General features: G+C 35.0%; 1 protein-coding gene across 1 annotated transcript in view; it reads right to left on the reverse strand.

The window, feature by feature from the left end:
• The window catches only part of LOC145666353 (uncharacterized), a 65,351-nt gene that overhangs the window by 34,928 nt on the left and 17,831 nt on the right, over positions 1-12,592 (reverse strand). The gene's annotated exons all lie outside the window — the stretch shown is intronic.

Raw genomic sequence — 12,592 nt, forward strand, 5'->3', positions numbered from 1 at the left:
AATTATTTTTGGGAACAATTGTTAATAGCCCGTTGGAAATTGAATGGAAAGTTATGGACGTTGATATTTGTGGAGAAACTTCAGAGGAAGTGTGGAAAAATGCATTGGAAAATATGGTAAAGACTGGGAGAAAAGGAGGATATTGAACAAACTAGAAGGGAAGTAAATTTGGACGTTGGGAACCTTGTATTAGTGAAAAATAATGAGAAGGCTTCATTGAAAGATAAAGTTACCAAATCGTTAATGTACCAATGGGTTGGTCCGTTTAAAATAGTCAAGTTTCTGACTCCGAATTCTTTGTTGTTAGAAGATGTAAGCGATCCATCAAAGGTTAAACGTAGTCATGTTACCGTTAAGAAATTCTTTCCACGTAGAAATTGATTTCTATGTTAAGCCTGAACAACTTATTCAATATTTTACTCATTGCAGTTCAACCTTCAAAACAACATCAACGTAATTAGTGGTAACTATAGAATAGAGATTAGATTAAGTTAGATTAAGTTAGGGTAGATATTAGATTTAAAATTAGTTGGTAGAATTGTTAGAAATGTTAAATTTTTCAATTCATTCATATCCATAATCATCTCATCTTTCACAAATCATTTTCATTGGTGCTAATCGTTAGTTGTTTGTAATTCTCTGTATTATAAATTTTGTTTTTGTATAATTATAGGAAATCTGTTGATGTACTAAAATTGATGTAAACAGCTGTTTCTCTACCTATGCTATGAAGATTAGAAACCCTGAAAGATATTGACTTTTACCAATGGAATTCCAGGTTTGAAACATTGTTTACATTGTTTAGCATTGGTTCATATCCATGGAGGATGAGCGAAGAATAGTACAAATTCGCCTGAAGATCTTAAAGTGGAATAATATTAAATGGTTTAATACATAATTGTGAAATGTTTCTCGAGAAAGACTCAACGGCCGGAAACACAATTGATATAAAATGTTAAATAATGAATTTAAAAATGTTTCCTATTAATGAGAGACTTTTCAATTGTTTCCAGTCATGCAAAATTGAAATATAAAAAAATTGGTGTAGTATTTTTTATATTTTTCGGGGCAGTGGTGTTTGTAGCGATTTCCAATACGCTACATTATTTTTATGATATATATATTAAATTCTGTTGTTGTGAAGTAAATTTACTGTTTAAAAAGGGCAGAGAAAGAAATTGATTAAAGTATTTTTTAAAAAAAAAGAAAGGAAAAGGATTGTATTATGTAGGAAGGAATTCGTTTTGTTTTTTTTCTTTCGCTCTTATTTCTGTAAAAGCTTGAAGTTGTAAGCGAAACACCTTTCCTTTTCGTTAGCTCTGTATTTGAATGACGTAGCACGGGAAGACGGGATAGTGAGTAACACGCCCCCTTTTGTGGCTTCGGTTGCCTCGTGCAAGCTATGCCTCGTCACTTGGTTTGAAGGTGATACAGGGAGTTAGTGGAAGTTTTCGTTGAAGCAGCTTACGGTTGAAGTCGGGAAATTCGTATTACATTTATCTTTCCTTGTCAGTGCAAAAATCTAAAATATAAAAATACCGTGAAGTAATGTAGTGAGTGCGGAGTGTTTTTCTTTTTCGAAAAATGTATGAAGAAGTAACTTAACGTCTGTTTGCTACAGTTTGATAGGCAAAATTGTTAGGCTATGTAGACTGTCTCAATTTAATCAAAGTTGAGTTAGGACTCCTCTTATACTGTCTTGTTGCTAGAAGTTAACAAAGTTAACAATTAAAAGTGAGATTAATTTCTAAAAGTGAGATTAAAAAGTGAGAAAAAAATAGATTTTTTTAAAACAAAAAAGTGAGCTTGTAAAGATTAAGTAATCTCTAAATGACTTCTCTACTTTCTTCTAAGTTTTTAAAAATTGGAATTAAACTACGTAGTGGAATGATAGAGCTAGTACGTAGAAGAGTGGGTAAATACGTTAGTGGCTGTAAATTGAATTAAGTGGTCTTAGGAGTAGTGGTTAAAGAGGTCAAAACTATTTAATTTAATAAACGGTAGATTTCTAATTGAATAAATTTAACGAGACTATATAGGGAGTTTTAAGAGGAGTAGGGAAATAAATTACAGTACCAGTTTGATCGAATTGAGGCAGAAATCACGTTAAATTCAGACTTACTAAAGGAAGATTATTTAACTGTAAAATTACGCAGTAAGAATATACAGGGAGTTTAAAATTAATAAGCACTGAAATAATAAAATTTATTGCTAAATCGTGTTGCACTATAGTAGTAGCAAGAGAAGGTCTTAGACTGTGGAGCCAGCAGATGATTGGAGCCTTTGGGGTAAAAAACTTTCCTTTCTCTTTCTAATTTTCCAAATGTGAAGTTGTAAGTACTTACGAAATTTTTTTATTACTTGGAAACAGTAGAAATAGTCACTGGGTGTTGAATGCACACGTAAAAAAAGAAAAGAAAATAACTATTAATTAAATTATACACTGAATATCTTTTGAGCCAAAATTCTCCACATCGATTACATTTAAAGTTAACAAAATTGTATCGAAGAAAGGGTGTTCGCAATTCAAGCTTATAATTCTTTATTGGTCATTAAATGTTTGGTTTTATAGTCCAAGTTAAATTGATTTAAATACAGCAAATTCCACTTTTGATACTATACAAAATCGTTGAAAGATCAGTAATTGTTAGCTATTGTTTTTGTTTGTCTATATTTAATTGTATAGTGTACATTAAATTTAAAATTTTTTTGAAGCTAAGTAAAACTGTCCCAAATATTTAATTTATTTGTTTAATTGCTATGTTCTTGCATTCACCAACCAGTTTTTTTTATTGTATGAACGAGAGAGAGTGGAGTGCTATAATATTAACTATTTGCCTTTCATTTTTTATTTTTTGGGAGGTTTTCAGGTACACTGCTGCTGTAAATTTTCACTGGTTCAGTCACTCGCGATTACTTTTGGTTTCTGTTTTTATTATTATTGTTATTATTATTATTCTCAAGCCATATAGTAATTGCGATACCGAAAAGTGACACTTTGAATAAACCAAGTCAATATTTTTATAAATTTCTTTTATGAAGTTCTGGTTGATTACCTAGGAGATTTTTTTAAAATTTGAGATGCATTTTCAATTTCCGAACCAGCGGGTATATGATATTATAAATTGGATCAGTCGAGATACTTACTAATGTATCACTAATGTACTCAATGCTACAATAGTCATTGCTACGCACCATTCACCAATTGTTAATGCTGGCGATCAGTGACGTACGCAACGAGGATTTCCAGGTTTTAACTCACCTGAACAAGATATTATTGAAAATGAATATATACTAAATTAAGATATAAAAATATTCAATCATGTGAACTATGAAGCTTGAAACTCCTTTCCTTGATGACACTCTGCATACACTATTGCTAGTGTTGGCAACTGGCAGAAGATTGTACATTTAGTAGATTGCAAATTTCAACTGTACATGGCATAGCATTTTCTTAGACAAAGAAATCTCAACTGTACAAGGCATAGTATTTGGTAAGGCAAAGAAATTTCAATTATACATGGTAGTGTTTGGAAAGACAAAGAAATTGAAATTTCAACTGTACATGGCATAGTATTTGGTAAGACAAAAACTTTCAACTATATATGGCATAGTATTTGGCAAGACAAAGAAATTTCAACTGTATATGGCATAGTATTTGGTAAGACAAAGATGATATTTTGTGACAGGGGGTAACATTCGTCAGGGAGTGTCCAAAGTACCTCTTAAGTATTCGCATATACGTGTACCTGGTTATGGAAGCTTCCTTTGGAAGGCGCGAGACATTTTATGTAGGAATTCAAGTCTGGGGATTGTCAAGTTTAACTCATACCTTGAAACCAATTTAGCCTCTTCCAATATTTTTTCATGTTCAGGTTTGCCCTATGACATTGAGGACTCCTCATCCATGAATTGCAAGGGGTCAGGTGACTTTTCTCATTTGTCAAACAAGTATAGCAATCTGGATTTTAATTTCAGTTTGAAGCATGAATGAATCCAATGCAACAATTCAGGATAGAACGACCATCGTTTGTAATTTCAACACACACCGTAACACTTACACCACCGTGTTTTCACATAGATACGTGATTTCATGATTTCTTTGCGAGGAGTAGAAAATTCGGTTTTCATCATAGAGTGGATATTTCCAAAAGTATTGAGATTTGAGGATTGGTAAATAAAATAATTCTTGAAATATTTGGAAAATGCCATTACCATAGAAGGAATCAATCTCGCGATTCCGTAACATCTTTTCACCTACTCTATGATTTTTCCAGTCTACGACATCAATTCGGAAGAAAGCTTACGAGAGGGACAGTGGTTAATATATCTCAGTAGGAGAAACGAAAACCATGTCACTTAATGTCGTACGAGTATCTTACTACATATAATTGAATCGGAGATTATTGAAAATTTACTGTCAAAAAGTGATTTGAATTAGCAACATATGTAAAATTTCGTCAAGATGGGTTCAAGTTTCCAAGTTCATATCACTTTAGGTGTTTGTGTGTATATCATAGTATGGTAAACGTTTATTGCTGCCTAATATCTTGAGGGGGGTTAAAACCCGTAATCCTCCAATTGCGTATGTCACTGATTCTAATTGATAAATTACCTAATTGCGAAATGGAATTTTAGTCATACTCTTCTCTCATAAAAGTACTTTCCCAATAACTTGTAAGGTATTTCAAAATTGATAATGTCAACAATGACTTCACTAGTGGCAATAAGCACATATGCGAACTTTATACTAGACGCCACATTTTCCAAAAGGTAAAAAGTTATGTCAAAATGTTTGAATAGGGAACACTTTACATTTTAATAAAAAGGAGCATAATTTTGCTTACCTAAAGCTCTCAATTTTATAATAGAAAGTGCTTATATAAAAAAGAACACTCCATTTACTCTTGACTATACTTAAAAAATGTAATGACACCACAGGTTGCTCCTGAGATTTCATGTACAAAAGTTTCGAGTGTCAAAAGACTCACGAACTTCTATGAATTAAGTCAAGCGAAGCGAATGTGCTTAGCAACACGACATGCATTAATTAATAATTACAAATAATTTTCGGAGCTCATATGAGGTCCCCGTCTACGTTAGGGTTGATACTAATCTTCTAATCGATAAAAGGTTTTCACGCCAAGAGCAAATGAAGTAGCAACATATGTCGAAGGAAGAATACATTCGATGGTCGTATCTGGTTCTCTTTGATGTCTGTAGAAGTTTCCGACTATGATATATTCTTAATCGTGAAGTGGAATGAACCAATCGGAAAACTTTTTGGCTGAAAGTTTAACCTGTATCCATCAAAAGCTACAAAAAGAGTCCATATTTTTTTTTTTTAAAAAAAAAGCGCCTCACAGACAAATGCCGGATGAGCATTGAAGAGTTCGTAGGAATACAAAAAGCAAAGTTCTTAGTATTATCGGCAAGAATATTTTATACCTGATGCTTTTTAGATAAAAACCAAGCTTTCAGAGTTGCATCTACTATGCCCAAATTCAAGGATACAATCTCTCTCCGAAGTCTCTACTATTTGGTAATGTAATGGTTATAGTCACTGATAATGTAAAATATTTTTTTAAGTCTCAGGATTTCTAACATTTGTGTGAATTACAAAATTTTATGCCACCCGAATGCGATTAGTATTACAGCAAGCGAATAGAAAATCTTCCGTTCTTTAGAGAGCTATATTTTCACTTGAACGAAATTAACTGAGGCATCAGTCACAAATCAACTGCTGCTGATTTTTAACAAGTAAGAAAGTGTTCGTTTCGTGGCGTTGTACTTAACTCATCAACTTTGGCTAAATTTCAAGACATCAGAAGTTTGATAATCAGAAGAATAGTATGCAGACTGTTGGATTTATGTTATGGCAACATTGATAACGAGTTTTGTTCTTTTTTTGTTTATTTCTTCTTTCGCCCTTTTTTTCATCTGCTGTAGTGCAAGTGCTAATCTTAGAATTAAAGTATTATTTTTTGCCATCTATAATATAATATTAACGTTTTATTGTAACATCTGGTGACTGTGACACGACTGAGAAACAACTTAAATAATAGAAAATGCAAAAAGAGTGAGAACAGTGGCGAGAGCTGTATTTACATAATTCGCAAAAAATGTGGAACAGCGTTGTAATGCCCCGAATGTGAACATTGACGAAATTAGAGTGAACTTTGGATTATTGGAGGACAAATAGAGGGTGGTTGATGAAACACACAATGAATACATCGAATTGTTATTACAAGAAGAATTCCAAGAAGATGATTTGGTTCAGGAAACCAAAGCACTCTACTGACATTTTATGGTTCACGAAAGTTCAAGAGCTGATCGATAAGCATGCATCAAATTCAACTCGTGATACAGACAGTGTTTTGACAGAAGGTAGGAAATGGGATATTAACTTACAGGTAATTGAATTGATGAAGTTTGATGGTGTTTTAAAGAATTGGTTACCGTTTTGGAGTCAGTTCAATCGAATCGGTGCGGACACAAATATCGCAAAAAGTGACAAGTTCCAGTATTTAGTTCAGATCACCCTACCCGGTTCAAAAGCACGCCAATTTGTTGAAAGTTTCTCGTCACGTGAAGAAAACTACCCGAAAGTGATTGAAGGTTTGAAGTCACGTTTTGGTTGTAAAGATACATTGGTAGAAGTGTATGTGAGGGAACTTTTAAAACTGATGTTAAGCAATTTGAACAGTAATAATAAATTGGAACTGAGTGCTTTGTATGATAAAATTGAGCCACAATTACGAGCATGAAGTACATTAGGAGTAACGACAGACAAGTGCGTAGCAATGCTGCACCCAATAGTGGAATCGTGTTTACCTGAAGAACGTTTGCGAGTATGGCAAAGGGGAATTACGAACTATGGAGAATCTAGAGTGGAAAATAGACTAGAAAATTTAATGTTGTTTGTGAGAAAGGAAGTTGAAAGGGAAGAGCGGATAACACTTGAGGAGTTTGATTTGAAAGATACTTCCAGTGCGATAAACAAAAGGAAGGATTGAAGCAGACACACAGAAACTGTTCCAACAGCGGCAGAGCTAGTGATCTGTAAAGGTGACTCAGAGAAATGTATTTTTTGTAGTAATTTTCATGTTATCGAAGAGTCTTTGAAGGCACATAACTGGCCTTTCGAGGAAAAAGCAAAGGTGTTAAACGTAAAGGGATGTTGTTTGAAATGTCTGAAACAGGGGCAATTAGCAGTAGATGTAGAGTGAAATTAAAATGCACCAAGTGCGAGGGACAACGTTCATACATTATGTGCAAGGAACCAAAAGGTAACAAGGAAAATGACGGTACAGTGAAACAAAGTGTAACGAAACCAGTTATTGAAAATACATTAACTAATAACGTGAATGCCGAAACGTTTTTGGAAATATTAGTTGCAAAAGTAAGGGATCAAGAGACAGAAAGGGAGGTAAGAGTAGTTAGAGACACCGGCTCCCAATGGTCGTACGTTCTAACAGCTACCGCATTAGAAATGAAATAGGGAGTTGTTAAAAAAAGAATGTGTTCGGAGGTATTTGTTCTGCACTTTATGAACATAGTCGTTATCGAGTTAGGTTGTATAGTCTGAAAAGTGATTTTGCATGCGATTTTGAAGCACTGAACGAAGATACAATACGTGACAATGAGACGTCAATAGTTAAAGGTCCTTGGATACAGGGGTTAGAAAAATTTTGTGTCGAAATTTACGACAGGAACCCTGGCGTGGTAGAAATTTTAATTGGTTCTGATATTGCAGGAAAACGTTTTACAGGGAAAAGAATTGTGTTGGCAGCTATGGAAACATTGCTTGGTTCGGTTTTAATGGACAAAGTTTACAGTACATGGTGATGTTAAACTCTCGTCTATGGCAACAATGTCCATGTTTTGTAAAGAAGCATCTATAGCAAATTTATGGCGGTTAGATGTTCTTTGTATCACAGATTCTGTGGAAAAGAAAACAAAATTGGAAGCTCAGCAAGCAGAAATAGATTATTTTAATAAGACCGTAGCTATTAATGAGGAGAAGAGGTACGAAGTTTGGTTACCTGAGATAGAAGGACATCCTACACTCCCTAGTAATATAGAGATGCGCAAAAGAAGGTTGAATACACTTATTGATAAGTTGAAGAAGGAACATCGTTACGAGGACTATCAACAAGTGTTGAATGAATGGATATATGATGGCGTAATAGAAAAAGTTCCACCCGAAGAAAAGGATAGAGAAGGACATTATTTGCCTCATCGCCATGTAGTCAAGGAAAACAGTACGACGAACATATGTCCCGGTTTCGACGGGTCAGCCAGGGAAAAATATTTTTCATTATATCAGTGTTTAGAAAAGGGGATTAATTTGATCGAAATGATACCATCAATTTTGATAAAGTTTAGTTAAATAGAATTGGAATTGTGTCCGATATCAAGAGAGCATTTTTATAAATTAGTGTTTGTAAAAGAGACCATTACTTTTTAAGATTTTTGTGGGTAGACCAGGAGAAAAACGAAAAGGTATTTCGTCACAAGCGTGTTATTTTTGGTGTGAACTGTAGTTCATTTCTGCTGTATGCGGTGATAGAACATCATCTTAAGTTAGAAATGGAGAAACATAGAGAATGAAAAAGCCAATATTCCAGAGAAGTCATCGCTCAGCTTTCGAAGTGCTTTTATATGGACAATTGCGTCACCAGCGTAAGGAGTGAAAGTACTCAAGTAATGGTGAAAGCTGGATTTGAGCTGAGAGGGTGGGAGTACACGTCTATTGGAGACATGGAACAAGACAACCGAGTACCGGTCTTAGGTCTACAGTGGGAAACGAAATCTGACCTTTGGCAATAAGACCAGAATGCTGCGACGGGTTGATTCTTATGAAGTGGGTTATCTTCTAGTTTGCAAATCGGATATTTGACTCCATAGGGATTACCTCTCCAGTCACGTTATGTCCAAATATCCTTTTGCAAGAAATTTGGCGATTGGAATTAAGTTGGGACGAAGAAGTACCACGGGCAGTAAGGAAGAAATTTTTACAGTAGGTAGATGAATTGCCTTGGTTGAAAGAACTTCTACTTCCTAGATGTATACAAGGAGATTCAGAAAATTGTAGCCTACATGTTTTCTGTGATGCAAGTGAAAGAGCCTATACTACTGCAGGTTTTCTTAGAACTGTTAGCAGAGAAAATATTAATGTACAGTTAGTACAGCCAAGACAAGAGTTGCTCCTATAAAGAAATCAACCATAGCAAGATTAGAACTATTGGCAGTTACTACTGGAGGGAGACTAGCTTCTTCTTTGATTGAGGCCTTGAATATTGAAGGTATACAGATTTAGTATTGGACAGATTCTGCAACAGTTCTTGCATGGATTAAAAGGAATGATGAATATAATACTTTTGTTTGGAATCGAGTACAAGAAATCAGAAAATTAAGTGAAAAGAAGCTTGATATTATGTACCAGGAACCATGAATCCGGCGGATTTAACATCCTGGAGCTGTACTTCAAAACAACTGCTTGAGTCTAAATAGTGGGAAGGTCCTTCGTGGCTGCGACGACCCAAGGAGGGATGGCCAGAACAGAAGTATGAGTACACAGAAGAAATTATTACACAGGAGAAGAAAAAGACGGTCTTATCAGCTATGCTTAATGTTGAAAAGGACAGCGACTGGTATTATCGGTACCCTTGTAAGTACGAAAAATTAGTTCGCATAATAGATTGTATGAAAATATTTATACACAATTATCGTTCTAAGCAAAGAAGAAACAACGAATTGTCTGTTGAAGAATTGTTATCGACAGAGAAGACAGTTATTAGACTTATCCAAACAGATTCCTTTGAGGGTGTTGGCGACAAAATTTGAAATCTTTGTGTCCGTTTGAAGACAATGACAAAATCATCAGCATAAAAAATAAAATTACAGAAGTTTCAGATGTTGAACGTTTCTTTATCTAGTTGTGTTGCCAAGCACACATCCAGTAGTAAAAAGATTAATTTACGAGAAACATGTGGAAGGTTGTCACGTTGGTGTTCAGGGTTTATTAAGAAACAGTTTTGGATACTCAAAGGACGAAAAAATATTCGATCTATAGTAAAACAATGTGTCATATGTAAACAATATACTGCCAAGAAGTTGGAACCAATCCCTGAAGCTCTACCCGAAGATCGAATCAGAGATGCAGCAGTGTTCGAAGTAACGGGAGTGGACTTTACCGCACCAGTAAGAGTACGAGATGGAGGAAAGGCTTGGATTTGTATATTTACCTTGCAGTTTATACAGCAGTGCATTTGGAGCTTGTTTCCGGATTATCAACTAGTGACTTTCTTTTAGCCCTTAGAAGATTGAGGCCGTCCTTCGATCATTTACAATGACATTGGCATGAATTTTGTTGGAACACAAAATTTATTGAGGAGATTGGATTGGGAATGTATAATGTCTTTTGCAACTGTGAAACGCATCAAGTGGAAATTCAATTCAGCCAGTGCTGCTTGGTGGGGTGGATGGTGGGAGCGTTTAATTCGATTAATGAAAGGACGGTTAAGGGGAATACTTGGGAAGGCTTCGCTAAATTATGAAGAATTCATTACAGTGCTGTGTGACCGTGAAGCTGTCATGAATGGTCGGTCGTTAACTTATGTTTTGATGATAGTTCGGATTTCGTAGCTTTAACACCATCTATGTTTCTGCAGTAAGTTAGGGAAGTAGAAATACCGGATCCCAACAACTTGGAATCCGTTTACGTACAAAAACGGTTGAGATACTGTTATAAACTTAGAGAACAGTTATGCAGTAGATTTCGCAGTGAGTATGTGGGACAGTTGGTGCAACAGTCGAAGTCTAGAAGAGACCATAGTGAAATAAAAATAGGAGATGTTGTACTTGTAGAAAATGAGAACCTGAAACGTTTAGAATGGCGTTTAGGAAGAGTTGTAGAAATATTACCTGTACGTGATTGTGAAGTACGACTTGTGCGGTTGAAGACACGTACCGGATTGATGATGAGACCAATGCAACGAGTTTTCCCCAGGAAAGTTCATTAAAATGAGATACCACAGATGTTGAAAGAACCAGCAATTTATCCTAGCGATGAACCAATAGACGGAGTAAGTGATAAAAACACAAAAAGTGAATGTGAAACAAAACCTCAAACTGTTACAACTTGAACTGGTAGAAAAGTGAAACCTCCTACCAGATTAGATCTTTTTTATATTAGAAATAAATGATGTATTCGTTGTGATTGGGTTACTAGTCCCCTCAACGTAGCTCAAGGCGAGAGGATGTTGGATTTACATTATGGCAACATTGATAGCGAGTTTTGTTCTTTTGCTTGTTTTTCATCTGCTGTAGTGAAAGTGCTGATCTTAGAATTAAAGTAGTATTTTTTGTCTTCTATAATATAACATTACCGTTTTATTATAACACAGACAGTCAGTGGCGTATTTACGATATTGTTTCGGGGGGCTTTCCTAACTTTCGGGGTGGTGGTGGCTTTGCCTGAAAATGTGAAAATTCTGCAATATATTTCATATATTTTACTATAGTAAGATTTTGGGGGGGGGGCTTAAGCCCGGAAGCCCCCCTAAATACGCCACTGCAGACAGTGATCAGACTATTCTCTATGGTGTTCGAGGAGACCTCTGGATGTTCAGATGAAACTCTCTAATGCTCTAGAATGATTTAATACTTAGATCGGAAGTGAAGTGTGTAACAGTGAGTGAATTTTATTTCTCAGGTACAGCTTCATGAATTTGGACAAACTACCACTGAGTCGTTAGTGTTCATACATTTCATGTTTGTTACTTGTGCTCAGTGAATGTCTTTACTGATATACCACAATGTTTCTGTCAAGTTCTATAACATTATTAGAGCATAACGGAAAAGAAAACTTCCAAAATTGAGACATACAGAAATCGGTATATCTTATTAAGCTGAATATAATGATGTGAAGGATTACTTTCGTAAGTAGTTTTGGTGGGAATAAAAACTATTATCGAAAACTTAAAAATATATACTAAACTGTAGCCATCCACATATTAAGACGAAACTAGTAGAGAATTATACCCTTACCATTCTAGTGAGTGTAATGTCAGCACGAGAGTATTATATAGTATAATGGTTATAGAGTTGACTCCTAAAATTGAGGAGTTCGATGCAATAAGAGCGGAAGTCTGAAATATGCATTTTAAGAAAAATGATGTTGAGAATTTAAGAAGTGTTTTTTCTTACATAAAACAATATAATATGCAGCATTTAATTCCCGTTGGTATCAGTATGCATTGCGGTGTTTGGAGGGAAATGAGCAGCTTTTGGTGGAATAGAAACAGTCCTGTCTGTTGATAAACGATCTTTTCACGTTACTCTGGCTGATATTGTTCATAATTCAAAGAGCTTCCCTCACCTCCAGAACCTAATTATTAAGTTGAAAGTTTGATAGGAGGCTAAACAAGTATGGTAAAAGCCAGTTATGCGTTGGATGCAAAAAGGACTTAACCTCGTTTACACAATTCTTACATCGAACTCCTCAATTGTTACAAAGTCTTAAATCATAATTTTTGCGTAACTGTAATATTGTTAAATATGATACTTATTATTCAATAAATCATAT

This window comes from Thermobia domestica, chromosome 12, assembly GCF_964235325.1.
Source record: "Thermobia domestica chromosome 12, izTheDome1.hap1.1, whole genome shotgun sequence".
Taxonomy (NCBI): domain Eukaryota; kingdom Metazoa; phylum Arthropoda; class Insecta; order Zygentoma; family Lepismatidae; genus Thermobia; species Thermobia domestica.